The 15,659-nt window shown below is 45.9% G+C and overlaps 2 protein-coding genes across 5 annotated transcripts in view; both read right to left on the reverse strand.

The window, feature by feature from the left end:
- The window catches only part of MYO9A (myosin IXA), a 346,819-nt gene extending 341,348 nt beyond the window's left edge, over positions 1-5,471 (reverse strand). The window contains exon 1 of the mRNA XM_073877314.1: positions 5,451-5,471. The gene's annotated coding sequence lies outside the window, so the exon portion shown is untranslated. The remainder of the gene's footprint in view (positions 1-5,450) is intronic.
- Positions 1-15,659, reverse strand: part of GRAMD2A (GRAM domain containing 2A) — a 33,701-nt gene that overhangs the window by 17,900 nt on the left and 142 nt on the right. Inside the window, exon 1 of one of the 4 annotated variants that reach the window (XM_073877322.1) lies at positions 13,805-14,136. The exons of the other annotated variants lie outside the window; for them this stretch is intronic. The gene's annotated coding sequence lies outside the window, so the exon portion shown is untranslated. Of the gene's footprint in view, positions 1-13,804; positions 14,137-15,659 lie in introns of those variants that run through there. 4 annotated transcript variants of the gene reach the window in all.

Below are 15,659 nucleotides of genomic sequence, written 5' to 3' on the forward strand. Positions count from 1 at the left end.
CATTCAGGTCGAAAAACAGACTTGCATTCATTAAGAAACAGAGCACTCCTGTGCTCCTGGAAGCTACCCTCTGCCCAGCCTGCTGAAGGAGGGCCCACAGGCCGCTCGACCGCTCAGCCGCCCCTCCCACCCCCCCACCCCCGCCCAAGGCTACCAGGGGGTGTGGCTACTCTTGGGACAAGCCTGCTCTGTCCATCCACGGATACCATCCAACGCACCCCAATTCCAACCATCCCCTAACACCCACCTCAGAATCACGCTGCCTTTGTGGGCCCTCCAGGCTCTTCTCAGGGCACGGGGCCAGGTGGAAGGAGTCTAGGGTCCTGAAAGAGGCTGGGGGTGGGGGCCAGAAGACAGAGAGGCAGGCGTGGAAGTACCTGTCACTGCCGAGGGGGCTTGGAGAAGCCACTCCCTCTCTATGGGCCTCAGTTACTCTCAGCGAAGGGGCGAGAAAACCTCAGCCCAGGAAGGAAAGCAAGTGTTGTCTGAGGGAGAAACAAAGCAGAGCTAGGAACTGGGTGAACTGCAAATGGCCACTGACCCTCCTGTGGTCAGAAGAAGCCCCTACCCCAGGAGAGGCTAGCAGGGTCACAGTCCTCAAAGGGCTGCCAGCCTCCCTGCCTCCCTCCTACAAACCCCAGCTGAACGTCTGCTGTTCGCTCAGCTCCGTGTAAGTGCTGTGTGTACTAAGAGGGATAAGGCAAGCTACTATCCCCAAAATGCCTGGTGGGAGAGGCAGACATGAAACAAATTATTTATATAAATCAATACATAATTATAACTATGTCATCTATGCTACGAAAGAAGAGCCCAGCGTCCTAGTTGGACCTCTATCAGAGAGTCCTGACTCAGCCGTGGAAAGCAGGGAAGTTTTCCTTAAATAGTGGCATTTTGAGCTGATAGCCAATGGGTGCTAATCAGATGGGGGAGCGTATTTGGAGGGAGTTAGAGAGGGGTCATTGTAGAGGGTTTATGATGGATGTGCAAAGGCCCTGAGGCCAGAGGTGTGTAGCATGTATGAGGAACATAAACAGAGCCTTTGTGTCTAGAGGGTGGAAGTAGTGAAGTGGGGAGCAATGAAGCTGGAGGGGTTGGCAGGGCTAGATCATGCAGGGCCCTGTGCACCCCAATAACGGTTTCTTTCATTTTCTTAAAAGCAGTGGGGAATAAATAAGGGGATTTAAACAGGGAAATACACTATCAACTTTGTATCTTTTTTTTTTTTTTTAAAGATTTTACTTATTTATTTGACAGAGAGAGACACAGCGAGAGAGGGAACACAAGCAGGGGGAGTGGGAGAGGGAGAAGCAGGCTTCCCGCCGAGCAGGGAGCCCGATGCGGGGCTCAATCCCAGGACCCTGGGATCATGACCCGAGCCGAAGGCAGACACTTAACTACTGAGCCACCCAGGCACCCCTATCAACTTTGTATCTTAAAGAGAGCACTCTGACATAGATATGCTTGAAAGTAATCCAAAGGAGGTGGGGAAGGGGGGAGTAGAGGTAAGTATTGATGAAATAGGGACAGTCTGCTGTTGATGATTATTATACCTGGGTGATGGATAGATGGGTATCCACCCTACAACTCTCTCCTTTTTTGTATATGTTTAAAATTTTTCCATGGAGGGACGCCTGGGTGGCTCAGTTGGTTAAGCCACTGCCTTCGGCTCAGGTCATGATCCTGGAGTCCCGGGATCGAGTCCCGCATCGGGCTCCCTGCCCGGCAGGGAGTCTGCTTCTCCCTCTGACCCTCCCCCCTCTCATGTGCTCTCTCTCTCTCATTCTTTCTCTCAAATAAATAAATAAAATCTTTAAAAAAAAATAAAAAAATAAAATTTTTCCATGGAGACAGATGAGTTAGGAGACTGTATTCCAATGGAGAGATGATGTCTCACACTTGGTGGCAGTGGTATTGGAAGGCCAGGGATGGATTCAGGATATATATTTCCAAATAAAATCAACCTGACTTGGTGATCCATTGGACGTGGGGTCTAAGGGCAAAAATGTCAAATATGACTCTAGATTTCTGGCTTAAGCAAGTAGGATACTGCTCTGTTTTACTGAGATGAAACAGGGAAAAATATATTGGAAAAAGAGCATATTTGAAAGAAACAATCAAGAGTTCAGTCTTGAAGTTGTGTGAGAAACATTTAAGTGGAGATGTCAAGCTATATAGGAGTAAGGAGCTCAGAAGAAAGGTCCAGGACAAAGGGATAAATTTCTGAGTTATTGGACCACGAATGAGTACAGGAGCTAGCAAAGTGGATACATAAAGAAGAGAAGCTATCAATAAGGGGGCCAAAACCAATTCAATGGGAGAAAGATTAGTCTTTTCAACAAATGGTGCTGGGACTCGATATTCACATGCAAAAGATTTAAGTTGGACCCCTATCTCACACCATATATAAAAATAAGCTCAAAAATGTCAGAGCTGGGCGCCTGGGTGGCTCAGTTGGTTAAGCAACTGCCTTCGGCTCAGGTCATGATCCTGGAGTCCTGGGATCGAGTCCCGCATCGGGCTCCCTGCTCGGCAGGGAGTCTGCTTCTCCCTCTGACCCTCTCCTCTCTCATGCTCTCTCTCTCTCTCATTCTCTCTCTCAAATAAATAAATAAAATCTTAAAAAAAAAATGTCAGAGCTAACGCCACAAAACTTTTAGAAGAAAACAGTGTAAATCTGTAAATTTTTAAAACGGTGTAAATTTTTGTGACCTTTGATTAGGCAATCATCTCAAGATATGATACCGAGGAGCGCCTGGGTGGCTCAGTCGTTAAGCGTCTGCCTTCGGCTCAGGTCATGATCCCAGGGTCCTGGGATTGAGCCCCACATCGGGCTCCCTGCTCAGTGGGAAGTTTGCTTCTCCCTCTCCCACTCCCCCTGCTTGTGGTCCCTCTCTCATTGTCTCTCTCCCTGTCAAATAAATAAATAAAATCTAAAAAAAAAAAAAAGATATGACACCAAAAGCACAGGAAACAAAAGAAAAGATAAAGTGAGCCTTATCAAAATTGGAAACTTTTGTGCTAATGATTCATCAATAAAGTGAAGACAACCCACAGAATGGGAGAAAATATTTGCAAATCATATATCTGATAAGAGACTAATATCCAGAATATATAAAGAACTCCACCTGGAAAATATTATACTAAGTGAAATAAGCGAGTCCCAAAAGATAAATACTGTATCATTCCACTTATATGAAGTATCTAGAGTATCAAATTCAAAGAAACAGAAAGTGGAATGGGACCGGAGGGAGGAGAAGGTGGAGAGGTATTTAGTGGGTATTTCAGTTTTGCAAGATGAAAAAGTTCTGGAGACAGTTTGCACAACAATATGAATATGCTTAACAATACCGAACTCTACAAATGCACTTAGAAATGGTTAAGATGATAAATTTTATGTTATGTGTTTTTCTTAACCACAATTAAAATAATTTTTTAAAAAAGAACTCTTTAAAAAAAAAAGATTTATTTAGGGGCGCCTGGGTGGCTCAGTCAGTTAAGCGTCCGCCTTCAGCTCAGGTTATAATCCCAGGGTCCTGGGATCAAGTTCCCCATCTGGCTCCCTGTTCAGCGGGGATGTATTTATTTATTTGAGAGAGAGAGAGCACGCACACCTGCAGGAGGTGGGGAGAGGGACACAGGGAGAGGGAGAGAGAAACCTAAGCAGATTCCATGCTGAGGGCAGAGTCGACCTAGGGCTCCATCTCACAACTCAATCTCATGACCCTGAGATCAAAACCAGAGTCAAAACCGAGAGTGCACCATCCCGGCGCCCCCTAAAAAGAACTCTTTTTTTTTTTTTTTTAAGATTTTACTTATTTATTTGACAGAGAGAGACACAGCGAGAGAGGGAACACAAGCAGGGGGAGTGGGAGAGGGAGAAGCAGGCTTCCCGTGGAGCAGGGAGCCCGATGCGGGGCTCGATCCCAAGACCCTGGGATCATGACCTGAGCCGAAGGCAGATGCTTAACGACTGAGCCACCCAGGTGCCCCCCTAAAAAGAACTCTTAAAATTGAATGATAAAGTCAAGTAATCCAACTAAAACTGGGCAAATGTTTGACTAAACATTCTTCCAAAGGTGATGTCAAATGACCAATAAGTACATGAAAAGATGCTCAACATCATTAGCCATCAAGGAAATGCAAATCAAAACCACAATTAGATACCACTTCATACCCACTAGGGGACCATAATCAGTATTAGGTGTTGGTGAGGATGCGGAGAAACTGAGCCCTCATGTATTGCTGGTGGGAATGTAAAATGGTACAACTGCTTTGGAAAACAGTTTGGTGGTTCCTCAAACGGTTAAACATAGAGTTACTATAGGACCCAGCAGTTGCACTCCTAGGTGTACACCCCGAGAGAACTGAAAACATGTGCATACAAAGTCTTGTACAAGAATACTCATAGCATTATGATAATTAATCCCCGAAAATGGAAACAGCCCAAATACCCATCAACTGATGAGCAGATAAACTGTGGTACATCCACACAATGGAATATTACTGAGCCATGAAAAGGAGTGAAGTATTGTTACAAGCCACAATATGAAAGAAACATTAAACGTAAAACATTATGCTAAGTGAAAGAAGTCAGTTATGAAAGACCACATAGTGTATGATTCCATGTACAGGAAATGTCGAGAACTGGCAAATCCATGGAGACAGAAAGTAGATTAGTGGTTGCCAAGGTGCTGGGGAAAGGGGAAATGGGAAGTGACTCATGTGCGCAGGTTTCTTTTTGGGGTCATGAAACCGTTCTGGAATTAGCCGGTGGGGAGAGCTGTGCAACTTGGTGAATACATTAAAAGCGACTGGATTGTACACTTTAAAAGGGTGAATCTTATGGTATGTGGATTATATCTCAAGGAGGTGGAGAGGGAGGAGAGAAATCTGGGACCCGAAGAAGCACAACACTTAAAGATTGTGTGCAGGAGAGGGTCCCCCTGAGGAGACTAGGAGAGAGAGAGCTGAGAGCTAGAAAGAAACCTAGGGGTAGGGGTTGTCATGGAAGCCCAAGGAATGTGTCAGAAGGAGGAATAGGAATCAGTGGTTGCTGAGAGGCAGGTAGGAGGAAGACTGAAGGCTGTCGATTCAGCAGCAAGGACACGGTGGGTCACTTCGGCAATCTCGGTGGGGTAGTCGGGGTATGAATCCAGATTCGGGTGCTAAAGGCCCGCTCCTCCTTCCTCCCTCCCAGGCTGGTGACCGCATCCCAGGGGCGGACCGTGAGGGCAGGTCTCTGAGTACGAGTGAGGATGCTGCTGAGCGCAAGTCAGGGGCCAGCCCGGCGCCACGCCAACCTCGGATCCTGCTGCCTTGCTCCCAGTGAAAGCCGGCGGAGATGCTGGAGGACAGGAGAAGGTTCCCTGCGGGGCGGGGGCTACCCGCGCCCGCAGCCCCACCGCGCCCGCAGCCTCACTGCCGGGCCCGCCCCGCCCCGGCGTCCTCACCTGCCGCTCCTCCAGCCCCGGCGCGCGTCTGCCGCAGCCCGGGAGGCACCGGTCCGTTTTGGACGCCTGCCTCCGCAGGGGATGGGAAGCCCGGGGTCACCCGGCGCCAGAGGGCGGCCACACCCGGAATTCCAGCCTGGCACTGAGCTCAGCTCCCCGAGGCGGCGGCCGGGCGCCAGCGATCCCGCCCGGCCGGCCGGCCCAGCCTCCGAGGGGGCTGATGCGCCCTGAAGCGTTTAGGGCAAAAGCTGGTGCGGACGGGGCGTGCTGCCCGGAGTGCAGCACGCCCCGCTGCACCTCCGGTCCTCTCCAAAAAGGGATCCAGCGCCCCACCCGAGGTCCCCTTTCGGATCGGTGTCCCGCACCAAACCTGGTAGCTGGCCCGGATTTAGGACGGCCTAAAGCTGGACAACTGGGCTCCCCCAAGCTGTGCTGCGGCGAAGGGTTCAGATTCCTGAGCCATGACCTAGTCTTACGGGGCTTGCTGGGTCCTGGGACCTCTTCCTCCAGGGAGAACTCCAGGTGGCCGAACTGGTGGAAACCCCCGGAACGCCTGCTCTCGCCCCTATTATTCAACAATGTTCTGAAGGTTCTAGCCATTGCACAGAAGCAAGAAAAAGAAAGAAAATGTTTAGACACTAAGAAGAGAGAAATTCTATTATTTATTTATTTATTTTTAAGTAAGCTCTACGTCCAAAGTGGGGCTTGAACTCACGACCCCGAGAAGAGTAGTATGCTCCATCGACTCAAGCCAGCCAGGCACTCCCCCAAAAAGAGAGAATTTTTATTTGAAAGATGGTGAGGTAAACTATCTAGAGAACACAATCAACTGAAAACAAACAAAAGAAAATGGCCCAGACCACTCATATTTTGGCAGTAAGCTGGGCAGAGCTGTGGTGGGGATAGACACATAGTGAGTTCTTATGGAGTTTATTATTCTAGGGGTTATAAGATCAACATAAAAGTCAATAGATTCTCTGTAGACCCACAGTAAAAAAATATATATATAAAATATATATAATTATATAATATATATAAATATATAAAAGTCATAAAATATATTTGGGAAAATGATTCTATTCACATGGAAACACATATAAAATACCCAAGAATAAACTTTTAAAATGTCGAAAGTCCATGAGAAGAAAACCATAAACCTTTTTTAAAAGACATAAAAGACTTGAATAAAATGTTCTTGAGTGGGAAGATACAAAGTTTTAAAGGAGTGAATTTATCTCAAATTTAATGCAAGGGCTTGCCTTACCAGATGTCAGAACAAACTACAAAGCTAGAGCAATCAAAATACCATGGTATTTATAGGAAACAAACTGAGGGCTGCTGGAGGGGAAGTGGTTGGGGGATGGGGTAACTGGGTGCTGGACATTAAGGAGGGCACCTGATGGAATGAGCACTGGCTGTTCTATGCAACTGATGAATCAGTGAATTCTACCTCTGAAACTAATAAGGTACTATATGTTAATTAATTGAATTTAAATAAAATAAAATTTAATTAAAAAAAAAAACAAAATACCACGGTATTTATCAGCTTAAGAAAGATGAACAGATCCTAACAGGGAGTCCAGAACATGATCTATGGCTATCCAAGAATTTAGTATATGATAAAGAAGGTGTTCCAAATAAGTAAGAGAAGAATGGATTGTCCAATAAATGGTATTGAGGCACCCATCATTCACAAAAATAAATTCCAAGGAGAGTAAACATCCAAATATTTTCTAAATCAATAAAGAACTAAAAATAGAGGAGAGTATTAAAATATTAGGAAAGATTTTTCTAAGCAAGATATAAAACCCAGAACACATAAAATATTTAATGGCATAAAAATTAAAAACTTTGTACATTTAAACAAAGAATTGATATTTTTAAACATATAATGAACGTATCCAAGTCAGCAAAAGGAAGTAAACGATCTAATAGAAAAGCGAGCAAAGAATATTGAAGAGGCAAGTCACAAAATAATATTTCTCATAACTATAATATTGTTAAGCACTAAAAAATTTATAGTGCTCAGTCCCACCAACGATTTATTACAAATCTACAGATCCTTTGATCCAACAACTCCATCTCACATAACTTGGCATAAGGAAATAAATGGACAAGTAGGCAAAAATTTGTATTCATATGGTTAACAATTATGGTGAAAAAAGTGGGAATACCTAAATAATATGTTATCAATATCATAGATTCCTATGCAATTGACTATAAGAGTGGAGTACAGCTGCATGGGCTCAGAGAGAAAAAGGCCCAAAATGTGTTGTTTAGTGAAAAGTAGGTACAGATTAGTAAGGAAAATATAATTAATCCATTTCTAAAATTTAACCTTCTATACCTAAGGGTATGTATCAAACAACAGTGATTATATCTTGTGTGACAATTATAGGGTGATTTTTACTCTCTTTTTTAAAGATTTTATTAATTTATCTGACAGAGAGCACACACAAGCAGGGGGAGGGGCAGAGAAAGAGGGAGAAGCAGACTCCCCGCCGAGCAGGGAGCCCGATGCGGGACTCCATTCCAGGACCCTGGGATCATGACCTGAGCCGAAGGCAGATGCTTAACCAACTGAGCTACCCAGGTGCCCCTGATTTTTACTCTCTTTAATTTCTCTTTTATTTAAACTTATTAAAACAGGCATGTAATACTTTCAAAATCAGCAAAAAACAAGAAAGATTGTTCTTAATATTTAAAGTAAAAGGAATAAATGATATCATCTTTTTTACTTATTACATGTCAAAGGCTTAAAAGCTTAATAATATCTACTGTTGATCAACATGCTGATGAATGGGCAGTCTCACCCACTACTATGTGATAAGGCAGTGTGAGAAAAGGTACATACACTTCATATGTAGATACCTGTCAGGCCCATAAATTCCAACTCTAGCAATTTATTCTTAGAAAATAACTGGACACAAATTTAAACGTATAAGAATGTTCACTGAACTGTAGTTAGAAGAAAAAAAGAATAAGCCAGGAACAAATTGTGGTTTATTCATGGAGGAAAGGCTATGGAACAAAATGATATTTATTGGGGCACCTGGGTGGCTCAGTCATTAAGCGTCTGCCTTGGGCTCAGGTCATGATCCCAGGGTCCTAGGATCGAGCCCCACATTGGGCTCCCTGCTCGGCGGGAAGCCTGCTTCTCCCTCTCCCACTCCCCTTGCTTGTGTTCCTGCTCTTGGTGTCTCTCTCTCTCTGTCAAATAAATAAATAAAATCTTAAAAAAAAAAATAGGGGCGCCTGGGTGGCTCAGTTGGTTAAGTGACTGCCTTCGGCTCAGGTCATGATCCTGGAGTCCCGGGATCGAGTCCCGCATCGGGCTCCCTGCTCGGCAGGGAGTCTGCTTCTCCCTCTGACCCTCTTCCCTCTCGTGCTCTCCATCTCTCATTCTCTCTCTCTCAAATAAAATCTTAAAAAAAATAAATAAAATCTTTTTTTTTTAAAGATTTTATTTATTTATTTGACAGAGAGAGACACAGCGAGAGAGGGAACACAAGCAGGGGGAGTGGGAGAGGGAGAAGCAGGCTCCCCGCCGAGCAGGGAGCCCGATGTGGGGCTCGATCCCAGGACCCTGGGACCATGACCTGAGCCGAAGGCAGACGCTCAATGACTGAGCCACCCAGGCGCCCAAATAAAATAAAATCTTAAAAATAAATAAATAAAATGATACTTATCAAGTTATTTATTAAAACTAAATCTATATGAACATGAAAGGATAGCATTACATAACATTGGGAAAAGCATTATATAGAACAGCATGCATAATAAAATATATGTGGGAAAGATGCTCACCAAAATTCCAACAATATTTTTCCCCATGAGTTGGATTTTAGGTGTTTTTTTAAATTTTCTTCTTTATACTTTTCTGTATACTCTGCCTGAATTTTATGATCACAATACACTATTTTCATTTGGTGGAAAGAATAAAAAGGAAGAAAAAGGATACAACAAGAAAAAAACGTTTCAAAGGCACAAGACTATTAACTAATAGACACCTCTGAAATGCCCGATTTCTAAAACTTCATTCTTCTTACATGAAAACCCTTAGAATCCAACAGAAAAAGAAACCTTGATTTTAAAAACGAACTTTGCCAAATCTCCGCATGTGATAAAACTGCACAAAACTAAACACACACACACACACACACACGAGTGCATATAAAACCGGTGAAATCTGAATAAGGTCAATGGGTTATATCAATGGTCAATTTTCTGATTGTGCCATGGTGTTCTCCTTATGCAGGATGTTACCACTGGGAGAAACTGAGTGAAAGGTACATGAGATCTTTGTATTATTTCATACAATTGCATGTGAATCTACAATTACCTCAAAATATAAAGTTTATTTCAGAAAAATAAACTTTGCACCTTCAAAAGGAAAACAGACCAAGATTTCTTAAACCTGGGGCTGGATCATCATAGGCCTGGTCTCAGATTCTCAAAGCTGGAAGCACTGCAGGGAAACTAACTTTTGGTGAGCACCTACTGTGTCTCAGGCCCTTACACGGCCTGAGAACCTTTGAAGCGGCCGCTGTGACTCTGTTTTACGGACGAAGAAAGGGAGGCTCAGAGCCAGTAGTAATTCAGTAGCGGAGGAAGGATTTGAATCCAGGTCTTTCGCTCAGCCTATTCCTATTATTCTATCACAGTGACTACATATCTGAGAATGACTTAAAAGAAAAAAAAAAACACAAAACTGGAACTCCTGGGTGGCTCAATTGGTTAAGTGTCTGCCTTCGGCTCAGGTCATGATCCCCAGGTCCTGGGATTGAGTCCCACATCGGGCTCCTTACTCAGCGGGGAGCCTGCTTCTCCCTCTGCCTCTGCCTGCCACTCCCCCTGCTTCTGCATATGCTCTCTCTCTCTGACAAATAAATAAAATCTTTAAAAAAAGAAAGAAAGGAAGGAAGGAAGGAAGGAAGGGAGGGAGGAAGAAAGAAAGAGAGGAGAAAGAAGAAAGAAGAAAGGAAGGAAGGAAGGAAGGAAGGAAGGAAGGAAGGAAGGAAGGAAGGAAGGAAGGAAGGAAGGGGGAAAGAAAAGAAAGGTGTTACCCATATCAATGAACTTGGTATAAGGAAATAGTCCAGTGGGTAGAAAAAAAGAAAAGGTAAAGTTGCAATCAGGCACAAGGAATTTAAAAATGTGTACCTACATGTGAATATCATCCATCAGGTGTGTCATGCAGAAAGTTCTGTTAGAAAGTTCTTTCCAACACCTAAATGGTCCTCGTTCTAACTAGTGATCCTTCACCAAGGAACAAACCTTTGTCATCCTGTTCCTTCCTCGAAAAAACTAGATCTCCACTGTTGCTGCTATACCTCAATGACCAAATAGCTGAAGAAAAGACATTTCTTTATAGAAAGAGTCAAGCTAAGGGCGCCTGGGTGGCTCAGCCGGTAGAGCAAGCGACTCTTGATCTCAGAGTTGTGAGTTCAAGCCCCATGCTGGGTCTAGAGATTAGTTAAAAATTGCAAGGAAGAAAAAAGAAGAAGAAGAAATGGAAGGGGAACCTAAAGATTACAAAAGATTATAGAGACATAGATACAGAGATTCAGTATGTTAACCAATTGCATAAACCTCATTCAGGTCGTTATTAAACTAAACAAAAGGTACAAACATGTATATGAGACAATAGGGGAACTTTAAATGCTAACTCATTGATGATTTTAAGGAGTTACTGTTATTTTTTAGGTGTGGTAACAGTATTGTAGTTATATTTTTTAAAGGTTTGATCTTTTATAGGTACACACGGAAATAGTTGTGGATAAAATAATATCTTAGATTTGCTTCAAAATAATCCAGGAGTGAGAGAGGAGGGAGGTATATATGAAACAACAATAATTACCATAACTTGGTAATTATTGGAGCTGGGTGATGGGCACATCCTGCTTACTATACTATTCTCTCTTTTTATATACGTTTGCATTTTTCTGCAATAAAAGGATTTAACAATGAAAAACACAAGCATTTTTCAACTTGTTTGGTAGTCAAGGAAGCCCAGTATGAATATCAATTCTGAGGTAATATCACTGGGTTGTTTTATTTTGTTCTTAACTTAAAAAAAAAAAAAAAGATTTTTTTATTGGGCACCTGGGTGGTTCAGTCAGTTAAGTATCTGCATTCAGCCCAGGTTGTGATGCCGGGGTCCTGGGATCGAGCCCCGCGTTGGGCTCCTTGCTCAGTAGGGATGCCTGTTTCTCCCTCTCCCTCCGTCCCTGCTTGTGTTCTCTCTCTCTGTCAAATGAATAAATAAAATCTTTAAAAAAAAGTTTGATTTATTTGAGAGAGAGAGAGAGCTCGTGCGTGGGCATGGGGAGCGGCAGAGGAGAGAGAGAGGAAAAGCAGACTCCCCGCTGAGCAGGGAGCCCAACATGGGGCTCCATCTCAGGATCCTGCAATCATGACCTGAGCCGAAAGCAAGATACTTCACCAACTGAGCCACCCAGGCGCCCCTGTCGCTGGGTTGTTTTACAATAACATTTCTGGATAGTCCTTCAAAATTAAAAAATTATTTGAATTTCAGGCCTCCCACACTTTGTGTGGCCCGGGTGAGTATGGGCAAGTTTTGAGTAATCCAGTTAATGTTAACACATATTAGAAACATTTAAAGTTTTTTCTACAGAAGAGAGAACGAACATCCTTGTAACTGGTCACAGTTGTTTGCTCAGGCATACCACCCATGCTGCTCTGACCCTGAGTCAGAAAACAAGAGGGTTGCCAATGGAATGAAATGCCAGTACAATTTTGACAATTACTTAATATACCATTGATGTGCCTGTTAGGAGGAAACGGAATTCGTGTTCGATTTAAACTAATTATTTTTATTTTTTTAAGATGTATTTATTTATTTGAGAGAGAGTGCGAGAGAGTGGGGATGGGGTGGGGCAGAGGGAGAGGGAGAGAGAGAGACTTAAGCAGACTCTGCGCTGAGTGTGATGTGGGGCTCCATCCCATGACCCTGAGCTCATGACCTGAGCCAAAACCCAGAGTCAGATGCTTCACCGACTGCACCACCCAGGTGCCCCTGATTTAAACCTAATCCTTTATGTGCTTCTTATTTCAGATTAAAATAGAAATAGTGTGGGGCGCCTGACAGGCTCAGTCAGTGGAGCATGCGACTCTTGATCTCAGGGTTGTAAGTTCGGGCCCCACGTTGGGTGTAGAGATTACTTAAAAAGGAAAAAAAAAGAAAGAAATAGTACCAGCCAGGGGCACCTGGGTGGCTCAGCTGGTTAAGCGACTGCCTTCGGCTCAGGTCATGATCCTGCAGTCCCGGGATCGAGTCCCACATCGGGCTCCCTGCTCAGCGGGGGGGTCTGCTTCTCCCTCTGACCCTCTTCCCTCTCGTGCTCTCTGTCTCTCATTCTCTCTCTCTCAAATAAATAAATAAAATCTTTAAAAAAAAAAAAAAGAAAAGAAAAGAAATAGTACCAGCCCAGAAACACGTCTGTTTAAAAAAACTCACCATGTGATTTTCTAGTGGATATGAAACATCAGCTGAGGAAACATGCGGTTAGGACTAGGACTTGAAGAGTGGTTCAACCTCCTCCACGGGTTATTAAAACTCCAGTCCTAAATTAGGACCAAGCATTTCTAAACCAGTAAAAATGTGTAGCTGTGGCAGGGAGAGGGGAGGAACCAGCTTACTCTATAGAGGCTTACATTCTTTGGAAAAAACCTTCCTTTTGGAATCTGTGCAATAGGAGGCAGGTACCCCTCGGGGTGGGGGGCAGTTACTCCTTATCACACAGGAAGCTCCATTCCCAGGGGCCTCTGCTCTCCCCTCCTCCTTCCTTTCCTACATGAGTAAACACCTGGGGGATTCATCAAAGCTTCAAAGTTTGGTGACAACAGACAGTGACAGATTGGTGCCCTGCAGCCCAGGTGAATGGCAGCACGGTGGCCCAGACCGATTTCAGGCCAAACTTACACTTGGCACCAGAGGCAGCTGCAGAAATGTAGGGGCCTATTTTCATTTTTCAGGAAAGGAGAAAAGCAAGTTATTTTCTGGTGTCCAAACTCAAACACTGGACACTGTATCAAGTGGAATGCTGCGCCGTTTTCCATTTCACGGGCCTGTGTTTGTGTTTATTAAGTTCTCTGCCCAACGTGGGGCTTGAACTCATGACCCTGAGATCAAGAGTCACATGCTCCACCAACTGAGCCAGCCAGGCGCCCCTTGATTTCATGGACTTTCTATAGGGAGTCATAGCAAAGAAGAAATTATGTGAAGAAATAAAGCACCTCCAGAAATTGAGGGGAAATTGAGGCAAATTAGCAGAATCACTGAATGACATCATAGAGAAGGCCCTTGGGAGCCTACAATCCAGTCTCCTTACCTTATGATGATAGCAAAGTAGACCCAGAGAGGGGACCTGACTTTTCCCAAGTCTCACAGCATGTGGCTTAAGACTCACTTCTGATTCCCGGAGCAAGGCTCTTCATGCTGGTCCGATAAACAAGATATGTGGCAGTGCGGGGGGGAGGGGGTGGCCAAAACCACAGCTTAACCAGGTTAAGGACTGGGCGGAGCCACCTAAGCAGGCACTTGAAAGAGCTTCAGGGAGGCCGGCTGGCATAAACCCATCCGAGTACTGCCGACCTCAACCTCAGGGGGTCATCTTAGGTGGATGAATTGGCACACAGGTCTTTCTGGCCTGCATCAAGGCTTTTGAGGACCCACCTAAGTTCAGAAATTTGAAAGTAGCCTGTAACATCAAGGCATGGATCGGGCCGGGCTGTCCCCTCTAGGCTAATTCTGAAATTTCTCCCTAAGGCAAGTCGGGAAGAACTTCGACTTGGTCCCAGCTGAAACTCTCACTGAAGCTGGGTGGCAGCCTCCACCAGCTTTGCCCTCTAGACCTGTCCATTTGCCTCAGGGATGCTCACTGCTTACCTGGCCCTGTCAAACTGTAACCTCAAACCTGAGAGTGTCTGTCAGCGTGGGCTGGACTCTGGCCAGCAACATCAGAGGGCTGTGGAGGGGGTATCCTGGCCCTCTCACTCCAGGACGGGAGGGACACCCTCTACGCCACCTCTCCCTGCAACCCCATAAATCTTTGAGAGGCGCTGGACTTTGGAGCCAGCTAGAGATGTACATGGGGCGAAGACATCACAGATTGTCAGAGCACTCTTGTCTTATTCCCTAGGAGCCTGACCCCTGCAAGGATGGGGGCACCCTTAAACAGCCATAAGGAGGGGGGAGACAAGCAAAGCAAGTAAGAGCAAATGACAGCTGGGTAGAGACCCACCAGCCTCTGAAAACAGGGCAGAGGGAGCCCCTAAGGATTCAGCCAGTTCCATACACCTGTGTAGAGTGGGCACAGGACTCACACATTCACCCCTACCTTCCCCAGTGCTAGCTGGCCAGGGGAGCCAGGCTGCCCTCCAGAGCTCAGACTGTGGGGCTTGGGACCTGAGCAAGGGCAGGAACTTGCTACAGCTTCATTCACTGCCTCTGTCTTCCCTAAATAATCCCGCCCGCAGCACCCAAGACCTCAAGGAGCGAGGCCACAGTTCTTGGTGTCACCTGAAACGCCACTCCAGCCTGCCCTGCCTCCTTGCCCCTTGCCCAGCTGCAAGAACTTTCCTTCCTCCCAAAGCGACTTTGGATCAGGTCTCCCGGCTGAGAGACCGGCCCCAGCGCGCCCGATCGGGACGGGCCTGGCGCACGGGCGCGGCTGGGTCGTGCCGGGACAGCTCCACGCTGCCTCCTGGGCCGCCGCGGGCCACTACAACTGCAGTCCCGGCTGGATGAGGAGAGAGGCTGACCCCTCCGAGAGCCAGCAGGGAAGCGCCAGACTTGGGGTGCGGGGCAGTCAGGACGAGGGAATCGGTTTGGCTGGTGAATAAACGAATGAGTGAATGAATGAATGAATGAGAACACGGTTGAAAGAACAGCTATGGTGGCGGAGACGCGGTAAGAGGCGTCCCAAGGAGGGTGCCCATCCTGATGCCGCCCGGACTTCTCTCATCCCCCAGGTACGGGGAGCCGACAGCCGGGCCATCTATCGCCTCGCCAACACCTCGCAGTCCCCGGAGGCGCCCGGGCCCGCGCTGCGCAGCTCTGGAGCGGAGCCCAAATGCCGGTGGCCGGGAAGTGCCTGCCCCACGGCCAGAATGTGCCTAGGCGCAGGGGCCCCCCGCGGCCGCCTCGCCCCGCCAGGCAGCGCCCCTCGCGGCAGCCCCCGGACC

The sequence above is a fragment of the Callorhinus ursinus genome, unplaced genomic scaffold, assembly GCF_003265705.2.
Source record: "Callorhinus ursinus isolate GAN/ISIS: 27379988/994484 unplaced genomic scaffold, GSC_fseal_2.0 scaffold25, whole genome shotgun sequence".
In the NCBI taxonomy this organism is placed as follows: Eukaryota; Metazoa; Chordata; class Mammalia; order Carnivora; family Otariidae; genus Callorhinus; species Callorhinus ursinus.